The 7,752-nt window shown below is 41.4% G+C and overlaps 1 long non-coding RNA gene across 1 annotated transcript; it reads left to right on the forward strand.

The window, feature by feature from the left end:
* Positions 1-5,655: 5,655 nt before the first annotated feature.
* Positions 5,656-7,240, forward strand: LOC114111348 (uncharacterized). Its single transcript, XR_006058424.2, has 2 exons — positions 5,656-6,096; positions 6,972-7,240. It is a non-coding gene; the product is annotated as an uncharacterized LOC114111348 (long non-coding RNA).
* Positions 7,241-7,752: the final 512 nt, after the last annotated feature.

The raw sequence follows: 7,752 nt of genomic DNA on the forward strand, positions 1-7,752 counted from the left end.
TAACACTATCATTTTATTGAAATCAGTCAAGAATATAGTTATTTTACTCAGAAACATCACATGAGCCTTAAGTAAAACAAATTTGAGATAAATAAAACATTCAATGCTTCTGTTGAAATTCTTATGCAAACTTCAATTAGGTTTTAATATTTCAGAGGCCTTGGTATTTGGAGACTCTCATTATTAGGTCAAATTAAGAAAACCTGACGATATTTTGGCCCTTGTATAAAACTATTGTCTGTAAATTTATCTGAAATTCTAACTGTAAGGAGACTCATAATCTGGCTATTGTAGCTGGTATGACTCAATATCCTGAAGACTGAAATGATTCTATGACTGTAAGCTCAGGGTCCTTTTTCATGCAAATGATATTCCCTATGCAAGCCCTAATTTGATATGTCACAGGTGCAGAGAGCAGAGATTACATGGCGGCATAAAGACAGAGACATTTAAAACTTCTTTAGACTTTTGCATGCCTTTTTCAAAGCCTGTAAAACTCAATGGGAAGTTAACAAGTAAACTGAGAAAGTAGCAGGACATGGGAACTGCAATCAGAGTGGAAGACAGGTTTACTGACGTGCCACCTTGGCCAAGTCCCTAAAGGTCACTGCAGCTGCTGCTGCTAATCGCTTCAGTCGTGTCCGACTCTGTGCGACCCCATAGACGGCAGCCCACCAGGCTCCCACATCCCTGGGATTCTCCAGGCAAGAACACTGGAGTGTGTTGCCATTTCCTTCTCCAATGCATGAAAATGAAATGTGAAAGTGAAGTCGCTCAGTTGTGTCCGACCCTCAGCAACCCCATGGACTGCAGCCTTCCAGGCTCCTCCGTCTATGGGATTTTCCAGGCAAGAGTACTGGAGTGGGGTACCATTGCCTTCTCTGAAAGGTCACTGAGCCTTGGTTTTATTGTTTGTAAGTGGAGAAAATAGTACCTATCTTAGGGAACATCTCTGGCAGTCCAGAGGTTATGACTCAGCACTTCCACTGCAGGGGGAACAGGTTCGATCCCTGGTCAGGGAACTAAATTCCTGCATGACATGTGGTGTGGCCAGAAAAAAAAAATATTGTACCTACGTTGGAGGACTGTTTATGGGGCTAAAGAAAATGACACATAAAGAACCTGGCACATAGCCATTTCATAAGTGGCTGCTATTATTATCTGGTTCTGTTACAAGGATTAAGCCTCAGCTTCAGACATTCAATCTTGACTAAGAAGATCGAGAAACAAAAGAAAATTTCTGGACTTGTTACTGGCAACAAATCTAATGCCAACAGTGGCTTTACTTAAATTTGCCAATTAATATAGATAATCACCTGTGCCATCTTCAAAAGCACCAACTGGACCTAGATAAGGGTAAAGTCCATAGAGAATGTTCAACAGCCATGTTCCACAGCTCTGAAATCATCAGAACCCAAATGTAAGCTGGGTGTTGGCCATGAATGTTCTTGATCACACAACAGGAAAGCCTGACAAATACCTGCCTCAGTTAACCCCTCAAAACACTAGGCTTAACCTGTTCAATAAGCGTTTGAATTCTTGGGTGCACAGATGCTGGAGGCCCACCATCAGTATTTTGTCACAGAGGGTCTAAACTGCAGGTTTAAAAAGCTCCTTGGGTGAGCAGAAATCCAAATTCCTTCTGCAATGATTTTTGTTTTTACTATACCACTAATAATTATACAGCATAATTTTAAAAGGCTTCCTAATACAGATGTGATGCTGTTTTTTCATACTTGTGCTTTGTTTCAAATTCAAGCTGGACCTCATATATATTAATAGCCTTATTATTTATAAAGTGACCTTGACTTAAGTCTGATTGCCCAAGCACAGTATTATGGTTTTCTGGGAAGGAGTGGTTAAGAGCACTGTGGGCTCTGGCGTCTGGCTGAACTCACACCCCAACCTTAGACAGGTCAGTTACCTATGCAGGTCCCAGTTTCTATATCGATTCAATAAGTATAATCAGAATACCGTCTCATAAGGTGGTGGGGATGATGCAGTCTGAAGTGTAAAGTACTTAGGACCATGCCTACCACAGCAGAAACACTCAATAAATCTTGTGCTTGTGTGCTTAGTCACTCAGTCATGACCGACTCTTTGTGACCCCATGGACTGTAGACCACCAGGCTCCTCTGTCCATGGCATTTTCCAGGCAAAAATACTGGCTGCTGCTGCTGCTAAGTTGCTTCAGTCGTGCCCGATTCTGTGCAACCACATACAGGAGCAGGTTGCAATTTTCTCCTCCAGGGGATTTTCCCGACCCATGGATTGAACCCATGTCTCCTGCATTGGCAGGTGGATTCTTTACCACTGAGCCATCTGGGAAGCCCCAATAAACCTTAGCCACTGAGGAAAAAAGAAGAAGAAGAAAAGCAGCTTTTGACACCAAGGAACTGGTCAGGACTTCACAACTGGGCCTGGTTGTTCTCCTACTGGCCTTAAACAATGCCACAGAATAGCAGAAAAGGCCAGTTAGGGACCTTGATCACTAAGACACCCACTCTGTAATCATGCCTGAACAGACAAAACTCAAATACTGTCCAAATTCAAAATACAAAACAGTCCCTATTCAAGCAAAGAAGTAACGGCTGCGTCTTTGTCAGTTACAGCTTCAGCCTCAGTTGGATCCCCCTCCCAGTTAAGATGTATTCAAATACCCAGTCCCATGAGCCCCTCTTCCAGACAGCATCCAACTCCAGAATGAAGCTGTACTTCCTTAATCACTCCCCAGATCACTCAACATAAGCCCAAGTTCTCTAACAAGGCTCCCCACAGTTCACCTTCTCCCAGACTGAAGCAAAGCGATAAACTGGTTCCACTCAAGCTGAAAAAGTGTATTCTTGGTGGGTTTTGGCTGGCAGTCATTGACAGTGTCACTCTGGAACTCTTCATAATGAAATCACATGTAAAGAGCTGGATTTCCCCTTGGAAGACATCTCTATATCATTCGAAACACCAAGGGTGGGAGCCAAGAAGCAAAGGTCATTCCCCACTTGACCTGAGTAGCAGCAACTGAGGATTAAGAATGAAGATGCATTGCCACTTTTGTAAAAAAGTCACTACAACTTTGTATCAGAATATTCCTTAACCACAAAACACATTCTTAGAATGTAAGTCTGCATATCACTAGAGACAAAAATAATGAAAAAGTTGCAACATCAAAATTATTAAGGCCACAGGCCGTTCCAGATATGCATTCAAATTTCTCTCCAAACATAAAAGAGCAAATTCCAATTGCAACTGTATCATAAATGGTTGTTACCCTTCATTCACAAGGCCTATTTAACCCTGAATACACTGAAGGACTACTTCGAATTCACCATCAGTTATGTCTTTATGCCCTGTTTTTTTTTTTTTTTTTTTTTGTACAGTCTCAGTCTGGGGGTGGGGGGAGCATTTCAGCAATAACATTAAAATGAATACAAAAATCACTCTAGGTGCCAAAAACTTAACTGTCTGAAACTGCAGAAGAGGCGTGATCAGGATAGTTTCAGCTGCACCAGTCTACATCATAACAAGAAGCCTGGAGTTAGGCAGCGGGGCTGGATAATTTCAGGGAGTCACATGCAAAAAGTTATCAGGGACCCAGTTGAGTGATCTCGCCCTAAGGTTTTGCCTTCATTCTCAGCACGGACTCCCGCCCAGATAATAAAACCCAGTGAGTAAAAGGAGAATTTATATCACATCCATCTTTTTCGGGGGCGGGCAGGAGGCCTCCTTTCTAGATGCGCCCATCCCCGTGCTTTCCCCTTACCATGAAAACTTATTGGCGGGACTGTAACCCTTGTACATACCCAAAAGCAGTCACTGCGAGAGGCATGGTTCTCGCCTTAATCTGCACATTGGAATCACCTGGGAGCTTTGTAAACCATGTTTTTACCCTAGGTAACCACAGGTTTTAAAAGTTCCCCAGCTGCTCCAAATGTATACTCAGAAGCCAGCCCTATGATCCATCTCTGGTGGGAGGACGATTCTCTGAGGACTTGGGAAGGCAAAGACCTGCACAAAACTGGGGCTCTGCCGGCAGCCACGAAACTGGACCAGTCAAAGGCCAAGTGTGAACAACGCATAAATTTGGCACGTGGACATAACTTGCTACAGCCAAGAGAAGGGATCTCTGCAGCTCAATCTAGATGACCTTTTATAAGAAAAATTTTTTAAAATTCTGTTATAAGAGATTTGATGGCTATCTTAATCCTCTAATGCCCTGCCAAAAACAAAACAAACAAACAAAAAAAGGCGAAACCCAAAACCTGGAAAAGGAGGACAATACCTTATAAACTTATTGAATTAATCAAACAAGGAGGCCATTAGAGAGGTGACTCTAACCCCTTGGAGGCTGAAATAAGCAAATCAAAAGCAGAATCTAAGCCTGTAAATGCCTCAAGGTTACCAAATTGAAACCTAAGGACAACTAATACCAAGCAGCCAACTAGGCTTGAAACTACATCCCATCAATAATTTCCTTATTTTGATTATGCCTTTTCTCTGTAAAAGCCCTCCCACCCACTCCCGCAAGAGGGAGGTGATAGATCTATAATCATGGCTGAAACCAACACAACGCTACAGAGCAATTTCGCTCCAATTAAAGAATAAATTAAAATAAATAAATTTTTTAAAGCCTCCCACAGCCCCCACACTTCCCGTCAGCAGCACACCCCTTACCACTCCGGTTTGGTGCTGCCCAGTTCTAGCTGATTTTGCTTAGAAACTCTACGAATTTTTAATATGCCTCAGTTTACCTTTTAACAGCTCTGGTATCAGCACAGGGAACCAAAGAAGCCGCGAGAGCCCCCAGGAGCAGAGAGCAAACAGGTACCTGTGAAGTCGCTTGACGGGCTGCCCGCCTGCCGCCTCCTGAGGTGACGGGCGAGTCCCTCTCAGAGCCTGGACCTTCACACTTTGAGCGTTTCTTTTCTCACACTGGGTCCAGAAACTGCTCAGAATCAGACTGGATCCGACTTAGAAACCGAACTGAGTCCAGGGACAAACTGTGTCCACCTTAAAAACTGGGCCAGGACAGACCAGGTCCGACTTAGAAACCAAACGAGGTCCGATGGCGAACTGGGTCCGGCAAACAACTGGGTCCGAATTAGAAACTGGACCGGGTCCAGGGACAAACTGGTTCTGACTTAGAAACCGAAATGGGTCTGGGGACGGACTGAGTCCAACTTTATTAAAAGAAACCGGAAGCCTGGTCCAGGACGGACTGTTTTTGTTTTAATGTTTTCAATTGTGGTTAAAAGTCACATAATATAAAACATACTATTTTAACCATATTTAACTGTAAAGTTCAGTGGTGCTACGTACATTCACATTGTTGTGCAACTCACCATCAGGAGGGACTGAGTTTGACCTAGAAACTTGACCGGGTCTGGTATGAGGCTCAGGTTAATAAAATGTTGTCTTGAAATCAATTTTACCGGACTTCCCTGCTGGCCCAGGGGTTAGGATTCGCAGTTTCCAGTGCAGGGGTGGCGAGGGTTTGATCCCTCGCAGGGAAATGAAGATCTCACATGCCTGGTGGCACAGCCAAAAATTTTAAAATTAATAAATACAAATTTTTAAAAATGAACTTAATTTTTACCAAAGATAATCTTGACTTACAGTGGCCACAGTGGAGAACTTTTAACCACCTGAGATGACCTTATCCAGTTACAAGGTGTCCTAGAGAAAAGGGTCTCAGCCAGGCACTCACTATGAAGGGTCAAGAGAGAGTTACTTTTCATCCTCTACGGTTTCTAGTGACCAGGATGAGACCCACTGGGACGCCCCACTTGCTTGGAATCCTGCAGATGGCATTATGGGAAAACTGGCAGAAGCCTGGCAAAGGGTAACAGTTCTTACCAAGGTCAGATCTCCGGGATCTGTGGAGCGTGGGTGAGAGGAAGGAAATTTATTTCACGTTTTCCTTTCCTTTCCAAATTCACTTTAGCAGGAAAACACATCCTTTCCCTCCCAGGGATAGCTGTGAAATGTAAATGATGTTTTTTTCTCTAGGAACCCAGAGGCATCTCATGAAATGCAAACTTCAGAGAAGTCATGCTTATCAGGAAAAAAGAAAAAGCAGCAGCAACAGCAGGTATTTGGAAAGTGAGTGAATGAAGAATCTTAAAACTTTTCCCCACTAATATCAGTAAAAAAATTAGCCATCTGAGCAAGTAACCTTAACTTATTCTGTCTGCCTGATATGCAATTTAGATCCAACCATTCTTTTATAAACTAGTGAGTTTAGCCTTATTGTATGTATCCCATGGCTAAAAATGTTAAACAAAACCTGTAAGATCTCTGCATCTGTCTGTATGTTTATGTATGTGATAGATGTGTGATATTTTCCTACCTTTGGATAGTATAGCCAAAATTAATTTGTAAAGAATTCTAATAGGCTGAAAAAACAAACATTTATATAGATCAAGTGTGTGCTAAAAAATATAGAAACCAACCCAAATGTTTTTCAAGTTCACGTGGTCTAGCATAATCTTTGGTAAATGAAAGCTAGTTTAAGTGTGTTGGTTTAATTAAAACAGGTATCTCTTTAGACTGATCAGTATTAAGTTGAACATTTTTATTCTACCAGAGTTAACTAAAGTTAAATTATGTAAATGTAAAGTAAAATTATGTAACCTCTGTTTTGTCAGCAAGAATGGTAACTTAAGATGATGGCTGGCTGTTCAATGTCTCATGGAAATTCTCATGAGTAATCATATTTAAATATAATTGTTGAAAACAAGTAAATTAAGGAGATGTAAGTAATAGTTTTAAAATGTACTTTTCAACAATAATCATACCTTACGATATGTTTACTTAAGATTAGTTTCCAAAGTCTTCTTGGTAACTTAAAACCTTAAAGTTGTATAAGATAAGTTAAATGAAAGTCATTAAACATCTAGATCATTTCCAAGTAAGATAAAATACTGAAATATTAATTACTGAACACAGGTTTATTCACTTTTGGCTTTCTTTGGCAGAGGAACTAAAGATACTCGATCCTAACCAGGAAACATGTTTTGTGCCACACTGAAAAATTACTACAAGGAAGAATATACTTCTAGCAATTGTGAAAGGTATTTATAAACATGCCAGTCCACAGAATGCTAGTATAATACTCCACACTGCTTACTTCTTAGTTTTCACTAGAAATAAAGGATTCTAAGTCAAGAATTTTAATAAATATATGTAATTAAAACTACTTAGAAATAATAAAGGTGAAAGGAAACAACTGTACCTGTAAACTGAACTGGATCCTGAATTATTTTAGTTTCCTCAAAAATCTGCTACAACTCTCCAAACTAGTGTTTCCAGTTTTCTCCCACTCTTCTGATTTGGGATCACTGAGAACAATGACTACTCTTGAACCTCCTTGGAAGGGACGATAGCAAGTCTTTCTCACTATTCAGACAGCAGCCAAACTTCAGGGAACTGACCCTGGGTACACATCCCCCACTTAAAACGGGCTCTTCCAGACCCTTGGAACTGCACACCAGCTGGAGATGTAGAATTGACTAGGGAGGTTCCTCCCCAGAAGCAGATGGCATCTTGAGGGAGACAGCTCTCCCAAGATCATGGATCAAGATCTTCATCCCCAATATGAAATCTTTATTCCTTTTGCCTTCTTGCTAGTTTCGTTTTCCCTCTGTTAACGCTGGGAAGACAGTGCCACTTAACTCTGAGCACTATCGATGCATCTGTTGCTAAGGCCATAGTGACACAACAAAGTCCCAAGACTATCTCGCTAAGGTGGTTTAGATA

The sequence above is a fragment of the Ovis aries genome, chromosome X (genome assembly GCF_016772045.2).
Source record: "Ovis aries strain OAR_USU_Benz2616 breed Rambouillet chromosome X, ARS-UI_Ramb_v3.0, whole genome shotgun sequence".
Classification (NCBI taxonomy): Eukaryota; Metazoa; Chordata; class Mammalia; order Artiodactyla; family Bovidae; genus Ovis; species Ovis aries.